The sequence below is a fragment of the Microtus oregoni genome, unplaced genomic scaffold (genome assembly GCF_018167655.1).
Source record: "Microtus oregoni isolate MIOR12 unplaced genomic scaffold, Mior012 000000F_ref0000247, whole genome shotgun sequence".
Taxonomy (NCBI): Eukaryota; Metazoa; Chordata; class Mammalia; order Rodentia; family Cricetidae; genus Microtus; species Microtus oregoni.
This window is the reverse complement of record NW_024543059.1, coordinates 42,182,823-42,194,641: the sequence shown is the minus strand read 5'-3', so window position 1 is coordinate 42,194,641 and position 11,819 is coordinate 42,182,823.

The window sequence follows — 11,819 nt, the reverse complement described above, 5'->3', positions numbered from 1 at the left end:
GGAGTCTCGGCCGCAGCCCAGGCGCACCTCCCATTCTCAGCTATTCTCCAGGAGTTTTAATTAAGTTAATGTTGACTCATCCTCAGCCACAAAAGTCTGAGTAAGATCAAACAATCCGTTTAGAACTTCTCTCCGAACCCCATCACACCTGTTATTGACACAGTGACCTCCCGCGGGCTTGGACCAAGGCTTCAAGATTAGAATCTAGTGCAGGACTCCCCCCCCCCCGCCCCCCGCCCCATGTCTGGCTTATCCCTGAGCTTCTGGGTTAATAACCTGGACCTGCCTCGTCTTTCTCCTAGTGTAGAGCCTTATTCCTTTAGACAGAACAGCCACTGAACTTTTTAGAAGTGCTCAGTACTCCTGCAATTAAAAAAGTTTAGGATGCACACAGATAAAGATACTGTGTTTACTGAAATATCACTCTCCCTGCTATACGAATGTGGCACAGAATCCAAATAGCATTTATCTGTTGATAATCCATTATTAGGTGCTATACTACAGCTCCAAACCGTGGCCCCTCTGTATTCTGGGGGGACTGTTCCCAGGATGCTTACAGACTCCAGTGTCTGGGGGATGTTCCAGTCTTATAAGGAATGTGCTATAGTATGCGTGTATTCTGTAGGCTTTAATCATCTTTAGGTTATTTACAGTACCCAACGCAATTTTACTGCTATGTAAATATAATAGTGTTGCATGGACTAAGGACAAGGAAATAAAGTCTGCAGAAGCAATCCCCAGCCTCCACCCAACCACATCCTTCAATGCAGGGTAAGAGGTGGATGTGTGACTCCTGGAAGAGGAGGGCCAGCTGTATACGCAACACTTCGTATCATAGGGTATTCTGGAAGAGGAGGGCCAGCTGTATACGCAACACTTCGTATCATAGGGTATTCTGGAAGAGGAGGGCCAGCTGTATACGTAACACTTCGTATCATAGGGTATTCTCCTGGAAGAGGAGGGCCAGCTGTATACGCAACACTTCGTATCATAGGGTATTCTCCTGGAAGAGGAGGGCCAGCTGTATACACAACACTTCATATCATAGGGTATTCTGGAAGAGGAGGGCCAGCTGTATACACAACACTTCGTATTATAGGGTATTCTCCTAGATGAGGAGGGCCAGCTGTATACACAACACTTAGTATTATAGGGCATTCTCCTGTCCAGATTTTGGAAATCTGGGTTAAATGGTCAATGCATAAACTAAGCAAAGACATATCCACTCTTTTGAGGGGAGGCTTTTTTTGAGACAAGGTCTTATGCTGTATCTGAGGCTGGCCTGGAACTCACTCCATAGCTCAAATTAGCCTAGAGCTCTGGCAATGCTCCTGCCTCTCCCTCTCAAGTGCTGACACTACAAGCATAAGCCAGCATGTATGGTTGAATATCCACTTTTTTTTGAGGTGTACAATTCTGAGTCTTGACAAACAGTATGTAACCACCATGCAAACAATCAAATATAGACTATTTTCGTCTCCAAAAAGTACTTGCTTGCCTCAAACTTCTCACCACCTGCACCCATTTCCCAGAGGCAATCACTGATCTGATTCTGTCCCTATTATTTTCTCTTCTCTGGAATGAGAAAAATGGATTATTCAGTCTAACCGGGCTTTTGTTCTAGGCACATATCGCAATGCTTTTGAACTTCAGGTTGCATATATTATCAGTTGCATTGCTGAATGTGTGTGTACTGCAGAGTCTGTGTGAGGGGTCAGGCAAGGTCTTTCTTGCTCTGAAACCCAGGCTGGCTTTGAACTTCAGGACACATGGGGAGAAACCGACCAGCTGAGGACAGAGGAAAGAATGTTTTTTATGCTAAAATCTTCACTAACTAGCCCAGTGCCTGGCACAGAGACATGCAGTTTTTTCTCAGTACTTGTCTGTGGGAGGTTGGGCACAGGGGTACTCATCTATAGTCACTGCAGCCTGGGACACTGAGGCATCTGACTCCAGTAATTCAAGACCACTCTTTACAACATATCAAGACCTTTATCTCAATGACAGGCCCGAAAGATGGGTCACTCAGAAAAGCACTTACCCTGCAAGCATGGGAACCTAGGTTCAGGTTCCAGAACTCAAGGAAAAACCCAAGTGTTCGGGCACCTGCTCATCATCCCAGCTCCGGGGAGGGAGAGTCAGGAAGATTCCCCGGGATTCCAAATCATAAAACAAACAAACAAACAAACAAACAGATTCTGTTTCAGAAAAAACACTGTGGCAGGCTGAGGAGATGGCTGAGTGGGAAAGCTGTACTGTGATCACAGTGCTTTTGCGGCAGATGGGAAGCAGAGACCAAAGAGCCCTGAAAGCTCTTAGGCCCCTATCCTGGTGTATGGACTCAGCAATAAACAACACAGAGACCCCCCCCCTCCTCACATCAAGCAAAGGGGAGAGGTACACTAGCACCCCAGGTTGTCCTTGACCTCCATATGTGCTGTGGTGTATGCATTCCTACACACACATACACACACCATACAAACCTGTGCACACGCGTGCATACACACTATACTAACCTATACACACACATGCCACATGCACCTACCATACATACCTTACACACACACATACTTGTACATGCATATAAGTAAATACATAAAATGAATTACAAATAAGTGATAGAACTTAAGTTTCGATAAAAGCAGATATGCCAGGCGTGATGGCACTGTCATCTTAGCAGAAGGAAGAAGCAGAAGATGGCAAGTTCCAGACCAACCTGGTCTCCACAGTGAAAGTCGGCCTGAAAAACAAATACTTTTATCACAGCGCTTGTGAAGAGTGGATTCGGGATGTGGGAGACCCACTTGCCTTCCGGAGTATTCCACCAGCTTATATTCCCACTGGACGGGGTCTACGGCCCTTCCGTCCTGACCAGCGCGGATGCTCTCCTCCACGCCTGCCATGTGGCCAGCAGAGGGGACTCGCTATTCAGCAGCCCTTCGCCATCGCTAGCTGAGCTGAGGTCTCATCGTGTCACCTGAGCAGGTCTGTCATACTTTGGGACCCCTGGAGCTTCAGACTCTTGAGCCCTGGAGTTAGAGGCTGTGCCCCCTGGGTGACATGCACATGGGCTCTAGAGATTGTGGATCTTGGTTGCCACCACCAAAACCTTCCACTTGTTTTTAAATTCACTTAAAGTCTTCTATTCCTCACATAGTCAAAGTGACCTTCTGATTAGGCCACTGATTGATGGTTGCTGCTTCCAGAGTTACAAATGGGAAGCAGAAAAATACAGGAACAGATTGGGGTGATTCCAGGGTAAAGGAGAATTTAAAAATTGATGTTTCTTAAAAGTAACATAGAGAGGAGCTGGAACACTCCACCAAGAGGAGATGATGGTAGAGGAAACAGAGGGGGTGCCCTCATCAGTTCTGATGGGTCAGCTGGAAAGTCCCCTGACTTTGTAAATCAGACCACCTGAAACACACCTGGAAGACAGCACAGCTCTTCAGGCAAGTGACGCTGAGAAACAAGAGGGTGGCTCCTAGGTAAGACAGGGGCTGTGACAGAGAGACACAGAGGAGAATTCAAAATAGAGTGTATGTTAGGGCTGTCAGGAACATGTTCCATACATTTATTCCAGCTTTTCGTGGGAGTATTTCTAATGTTTCTGTTAGCAGCCCCCTGCCCCTTGGGAGCTGCCCAAATGGCTCATCAGGTCAGAGCACTTGCTGTTCTTGCACCTGAGTTTAGTTTCCAGCACCTACATCAGGCAGCTCTACCTGTAACTCCTGGTCACTTTTAAAACATAACACACACACACTTAAAATTAAATCTTTTTTTTTCAATTTAAAAGAACCATGTCTGCTATAAGTATCATATTAACTAAATTTTCCTTTTCACCAGTCTAAAAAGGAGGTTCTCTCTTTCTTTGCAGAAATACACACTAAATTTTATTGAATGAGCTACTGCCATTCCCTGGAATGATTGCATAGTTCTGTTTTCATTTGTAGATCACTTTGCCTTTCTGGGATAAGAGTCATCTTGGTGTGGAATGAGTTCATAATTTCCCACTCAGGAGGGGCATGTGGAGAAGTTAAGACCAGTGAGAATGGGGTATAAGGGTGGATATGGTCAAGACGTGTGTGTGTGTGTGTGTGTGTGTGTATGTGTGTAATTGTTAGAGGATAAAAAATAGTTTAAAAAGTTCTCCCACCTTTTTTCTTGCCTTGAGATGAATGGTGTGGGAGGGCCTTCTGTATATGTGTTGCTTTTATTGGCTAATGAATAAAGAAAATGCCTTGGCCTGTGATAGGGCAGAGTAGAGCTCGCGGGGGGGGGGGGGGGGATTAAACTGAATGCTGGGAGAAAGAAGGTAGACTAATGTGGTTTAATGGACCAAGATGCCCCAAAAGGTCATTGTGAACACCCCTCCCCCTGCAAAATTACTCTGCCCAACAAAAAGCAGGAAGCAGTTTGGAGAGAACTATGCCCAAATTCCATAAATGATTGTTTATAAATGTTTGTTAACATTTAAAGGGGGATATGAATAATATATAGAAGTGAATAATTTGCATTGGTATGGATCTTGTTCTATTGATGCAGGTTTTGGGTCAATATTGTTATATGTATGTTTCTGCTCTTGATTAGGATATTGTGATTGTGCAGTTCATTTGAAAATATAATGTATAATTAAGAAATATAGGTTAATAGATAATCATCTATAATAGTCAAGTGTGTAGTCATGTGGTAGTTAGGTTTTCTAAATATATAGAGATATGTTTAAGTTAGATAGGTATTTTTTAAATATTTCAGAGACTTTCAGAATATGGCATTTAAGATGTTTTAAAAACTTAGGCTTTTTCATGACAATGAGACACACCGACACACCTGCTCCTGGCAGCACCAATCTACTTCAAGAGGATGGTGGACACTGAAGGAGCTCCTTATGGCTCCATTTGGGTAAGAAACTGCTCTTGCCTGGACAGCTTGATGCTATATGTATGAACTAGACATGTAGGACCCACAGAGAAATGAATGCTGAACTTGCCAAAAGGTGAGACAATCCTTCAGGGTTTCGGCTTCATGAAAGAGTCTGCTAGATATTCTGCAGGACACAGGAGAAAGTGAGTGACAAACTGCCAATATAGGTGGAACTGTCTTTGAAATTTCCTGCTTCATGGAAAAGTCTGCTGGATACTATGGGCCTGTGGGCTGAGGATGGATGCCCCAAAAGTACAGAAGAACTTTGGGTGACAGTCCAGGCAGAAAGATGTCTCTGTCAATTCTAGAGCTTTGGAAGTAGCTTACTATGCACTTCCTATTAACTTAGGTAATATTATATCCTTCTGGAGTCTTTGATGGAGTTGAAGAATTTATAGATATAGTTTTCCTTAGTTATGATAAAAGATAAAGTAGATATAAATATTGTAACTATAATTCTTGCTTGTTACCTGTTTTGTTATATGTAATTTTACTATGTTAAAGTTAAAACATCCCTTTTATTTCAAACAGAAAAGGGAAAATGATATGGGAAGTCCTTCTGTATATGTGTTGCTTTCATTGGTTAATGAATAAAGAAACTGCCTTGGCCTGTGATAGGGTAGAGTAGAGCTAGGCGGGCGGGGTGTGGGGGGGGAATTAAACTAAATGCTGGGAGAAAGAAGGCAGAGTCAAGAGACACCATGGAGCCTCCAGAGGGGAAAGACACGAGCTGCTAGCTGAAACCTTGCTGATAGGCCATGAACCTCATGGTAAAATATAAACTAATAGAAATGGGTTAATTTAAGTATAAGAGTAAGCCAGAAATATGCTTAAGTGATTGGCCAAGCAGTGATTTGAATAATATAGTTTCTGAGTGGTTATTTCGAGTCTGGGCAGCCGGGAATGAACAAGCAGCCCCTGCCTACAGATGAAGATGTGGTGGTCTTTCTACAGCATTTTCAATATTTGTACCTCTACCTTAGTGCGAGGTTAGTTAGCTACTATTTTCCCAGAGAGTGATTAAAATTTTTTATGAGGTTCTCTTCTTCCCTCCCTTCCCTTATTCCTTCCTTCCTCTCTCCCTATGGTCACACTTCTAAACTGTGTGTGTGTGTGACATACCAGGTATGGTAGGACATACCCGTAGTCTCAGTTACTTGGGAAATTGATGCAAGGTGTCTTTACCTGGTCACTCAAGGCCAGTTTGAGCAACCCAAATGGGGGAGGGGGGTAAAGAGGGAGACAGAGAGAGAGAGGAAAAGAAAGTATGTGTATACATGCATGAGTGAGTGTGTGTGTGTGTGTGTGTTTGTGTGTGTGTGTGTATGTTTCTTTCTCTGCTTTATTGCAAAGGAGGTAGAGAATGCGCGCATATGATTTCTGGGGTGGGGCTCTGAATCACCTGTTTTATGGGTGTCCCATTTAAATATAAAACAAGGTAAATTTTTCCATTTGACTAATATGTGGTAAGTACAGCAAAGGCAGCATTCAATTGTCTCTTTGTTATGTCAACACCATAAAAGCTTATTTCTCTCTCACTCTTGTTCAACAGTCTTTGAGTGACTCTCCAGAGCTGTTCTTCTCTGTGTGATCTGTGTAGTTGCTCAGGGATTTTGTAAACTTCCATCTTAGGGTTGTTTCATCTGAATATAGGCATCACCAAAATGGATAATAATTTTGAGATGTAATACCAGATTTTAGATGCTTCGACATTCCCTGGCTCCACTTAGTCACATTGCCCTCTCTTACTGTAGAAGTATAAAGTGTCTTCCCATAAGCCAAGAAGAAGAAGATGAGAAGCAAATATGGAAAGTCCAGAATCATCTCCATAGGAAGTAAAGGTCTTTCCCCATGTGCACCGACAGCACATGGACTCCAAGAAGACCCTGGGGCCCAACACAGCCACTTCATTAGCTGTGAGACAGCAGGCAGCTTAGCTTTCTATTTCTCTTTATTGCCTGTATTTCTCTCCCTGTCAGGTGCCTTCGCACAGTGTGCATTAACGTTTTCTTTTGTGATCACCATAAAACTATCAAGGAAAACATTCACCCTTTAGTAATGGTAATTAGTTCACCCATATCGAGGGCTGCACAGTTTAACTCTGGAAGACAAATACCAGCCGGGAAGAACTTCAGGGTGCAAGAGTTTCCCTCAGCTTACAGATTCAGAGGCGTCAAGTCTAGGACTGGCAGCTATTGTCTCTGGATCGCAGGGAGGTAGAATATTACAATGGAAGGTGTTAGAGAGCCAAGGTGCTCAGTATGGTGGGCTGGGAAGCAAAAAGCAACAGGAAGGAACTGAGGCCAAGACATACTCATCAGAGAGACCCTAGTGACCCAGCTGTCTCCAAGTAGGCCCCACCCTGCCCAGTTCTATTACTTCCCCAAAGTAAATGCAGACTTTTAATCCATTGACGCAGTAAACCACTGACCAAAACAGAGCCCCTGATCTAATCATCTGTCCCTGATCTAATCGCCTCTGGGCACATTTGCAGCCACACTCTGAGCTCTTCCTAATCTCCTGTGCATTTTTCAATCCAATCAAGTAGACCAATATTAATGATTAATTGGTTTAATTAATTAGGAAAAAGAAAAGGTACAGGGAATGGGAGAAGGGTATACAAATGATCGAAGTACATTATATAGTCACATGAACACATTATAAAAAGGCCCATTATTTTGTACAGTAAATTTTAAGTTATCAACAAGACATTATACTTGACTTTGTTATTATGTATCTTTTTGTTTTATTGTGAATTAGGGATCAAACCCAGGGCCTCACACTTTCTGGGAAAGTTCCAACTAATGAGGAAAATCCCCATTCCTGTTTGGACTTTTTATTTGCTTGTTTATTTTTAGTTTCTTACATGTATGTGGTCTATCTTGATCATAGCCACCATCCGTTCCCTCAAATTCCCTCCATCCCAACACATCTTCCAACTTGTGCCCGTCTTCTTTTTAAGCATCAGCTGTTAGTGCTGTGCATACACACGTGGTTGCGGACCCATTCACTGGGACAGAGGCAACCTACCAGGGGCCACACCCCTAAAGAAGACTGACTTTCCCTCCCCTAGAGCCAGCAAGTGGCAACAGCTCCTCATCTGGGGTAGGGTCTAGGAGCTCCTCCCACATTTATGCTGGAATTTTTAACTGGAAAGACAGCAAAATTCCTGCTGAATTTTAAGTGTTGAATCATTAAATAGTAAAACGCAGGTGTACAGATAGCACAAGGTGTCCCTTCATCACGCAGCACTCAGACCCAGTGAGGTCACTCTCAGGCTGGTCTATTCAGAATTTCCTTAAAAGAAAAGTCTACATTTATGTCTGTATGCCATGTGTGTGCCTGGTGCCCCTGGAACTGGAGTTAAAGATGATTGTGAGCAACTATGTGGGTGCTGGTAACCAAACCTGGGTCCTCCGCAAGAGAGGCTAGTGCAGTGCTCTTAATCTGAGGCACCCTGCAGCTCCCCATGAGAATTTAATTCCATGTTACACAGAGACTGAGAGTCCAATGTCCATATTGTCTTGAGTCTCGAGATTTGGGTCAAAGAAAATTATTTTTAATATTGCAATGTGACTTTTGTTGGCCATTAAGGGAAAGAAAATCCATTTAGATAAAAATGTGTTTTGAAAACAAAACAAGTAAAAGGTCTAAAGTAAAACAGTGTACTCTTCATCTATACAGTAGACTCCTGGGCACACACAGCCTAGTGAGTAAATGGGCTTGGTAATCTCTAAAATCTATTTAGTGTTTTTCATTTAGCAAAGTATCTTTATATTGTTTACATTGGTTCTTAAACTAACAGAGAAGGAGAATGGCTGAGTGACCTTCCAAGGCTCTACGTCAGGACAGAAGCTGGAGGCAGCTGCTGTCCCTTAGCTCTGTGGTATTTACCCTTTGTGTTACTTCTAAGACAAAAGGGGATTTGAGTTACAGGTACTTAGTTTAAATTTCTTCATTTAACTGAGGGAGACCGGAAACAAGCCATGCCAGCCCCCCGCCCCCAGAAACCATAGCTGTATGCTGTGTTCTTTCAGCTTCTTCTGGCTCTGACATAGTATTGGCCTCCTTGCTTCTCTCAATGCTACAAACTCCTTCAGGGAAAGAACTGAGACAGCATAGGTTCCAGCACAGTCATGTGAGAGATAGCTCTCAAACCAACAACAAGACCACACGTGTTTGTTCAGAAGGAATACAAAAAAGCACAGGTGCACTTGGGAGAAATGAGGGGACGATGAGGCAAGACATTCTTTTTTGTTCTTCACCAGAGAGGTTTGGGCACAAAACACATGTTTATAGAAAGCACCACAAGATACTAGAAGTCATGTCAGATTTAATCAGAAGAGGGGAAAGTGGGTGATGGGAGAGGTCAGGCTGAGACAAACTTTCTGGAGTGCACCAGATCCAGATCTATAAAATCCCCTCCCTAGAAGGACTATCATCCTCACATGATGCCCCGGGCAAGTGCTTGCGTCTGATAACACCCAGGGGTTTTGGGGGGAGATCTAGGCACAAATCTATACACCAGAGTTCAGATCCAAATCTACTCCCCGCTGTCACACACAAGCGAGTACGATAACCTTCACAGGATGTCTTCAGCAAGTTCTCATGGCAGATAACATCTCATGGCTTTACTGAGAAGGAGAACTAGGGACAAACTTGCTTAAATATAATGCATGCTTCATTTCAAATCCTCTTCATTTCTTAGTAGTTTTTTTAAAAATGTAACTGAAAACCATGTTTTTCATGTGAGCATTTTTGCTCCATCAATCACCCCTCCCCCAAATGATGGTCATTCCAAACTCATTGAGAAATTAGCCTAAATTAGTCATGACAAAGCCTCCCATTCGCTCTGCATTGCGGTTGCCTAAAAACACATGAATGGGGAGGCTTCCAAGGCTTCTCTCTAGCCCCGGAAACATTTGTCTCAGTGTGCTGCAGAATTTTCAAAATTCAGACTAAAAAATACAATGATTGCTTCATTTTTAGTTTTGTAGGGTGTGTAGGCTTTGTTAACTTTGTGTTTTGAATCTAGCAGACCCCTCCTAACATTCCCAAGATAGTTTTATAGGTACTCAAGGGACTAAAAGAAGGAAGGCTTCTCAGTTGAAAGATGGCTGCACTTCCAGAGGACTGAATTAAATTCCCGGCATCCACATGGCAGTTTGCAACATCTGTAACTCCAGTTTCAGGGGAGTCAACAGCCACTTCGAATCTCTTTAGGGACCAGGCATATAGTGCACAGATATACATACAAGTCAAACACATAAACAGAAAATAAAAATATGTCTTTTAACAAATTTTAAGTACTCATTTGCACTTGGAAGAGCCAAGACTGTAGCTTACGGTGTCCCCTTTAGACGAAAGGGGACAAAAAAGGGTACTCAAGATGCACCTTTCTGCTCAGACGCCCAAGCGAGTGGAGAAAGGGCCTCTGCCTGTGGAAGCACAGTGCTCAGAATCGCTGGGAATCACCAGGAGAGTGGTTGTTTGGGCTTTTAAGACGGAGAGGTTATCCTCTGAGGATCCATTGGAAACGGGCCCTGAGCTTGGACACCGCTGCCCTCCATGTCTGTTGTCTTGTTTGCTTTGCGCTGTGTACAGAGGCATTATCACCGTCTCATTCATGGCTGCCAATCCTTTTTCCAAGCAGCAAGTCAAACAGGGTTTGTTGGGACCATTGAGCACAAAGCCTGGACCATTTGTCTAATTTAATGATCTCTGAAGAGAACCTTTTATAAAAGGGTTTCACTGAGTCTACATCAGGGGAAGTGAGCCAACATGGTTAGCCTCCCTTCACTGTTTCTGTGTTGAGCTTGGTGGAACAGCCTGCCTTCCACAGCAGTCAGGAAGACTCCAAGAGAAGAAAATGTGCCTGCGGGGACAAGGATGGCTAGTCTCAGAGAGCCAAACACAGAAAAGGGTTCTCCTCTCATCTCCAGGAAATGCAGTCTACAGTGCCCCAGACTCCACTTGGAAGAGGCTCCTGAGGCACTTTCCCAGATGTGCCAGATGTAGGGATGCTCTACAGACTCCAGTGTGGGGAAAAATCAATACAGTCCCAGTTATTCCCTACAGAGGGTAGTAGCCAAGCCCTTAATTGCCTTTATTCTTCCCTAGAGAAGGAAACTAGCTATATATGATGAAACGTTTGTAATGCTTTCAGGAGGGAAGCCAGTGTGCCTAGTATACATGGCAGGATTCTAGTTCATAGGGTTTTGCATACTGACTGGACTTCACATTCCACACAGTGGGGTTTGTTTTGGTTTCCTTTGCAGCATTTCTAGTGCATGGCTAAGAGGAATACTAGACAACGGCCACTAGGAATCACACACACGCACATAATGGATCTGAGTGGTCGAGTTAGTGCTTCTTACGCAGAATGGGCCAAGGGGACTCTCAGCCAGGTGTGGCCAAGAAAGGAAGCCTGAGGGTACCCTAGACTGGTCTTTGTGCTTTATAGGTGACATGAGTAAACACACAGCCACTCAGTGAGCTAAGAGCCATTGAGAGCCCCTGTGATCTCCCAGACCACGAGCTCCAACTTCTCCCCCTTCGGCCGATGTCATGCTCACTCCGCTGAATGCCAGGCAATGCACCCAGACACACACCCAAGTGCAATGTACCCTAAGACACACCCAAGTGCAATGTACCCCGAGACACACCAAGTGCAATGCAGCCCGAGACACACACCCAAGTGCAATGCACCCCGAGACACACCAAGTGCAATGCACCCCGAGACATACACCCAAGTGCAATGTACCCCGAGACACACCCAAGTGCAATGCACCCCGAGACACACCAAGTGCAATGTACCCTGAGACACACACCCAAGTGCAATATACCCCGAGACACACCCAAGTGCAATGCACCCCGAGACACACCAAGTGCAATGC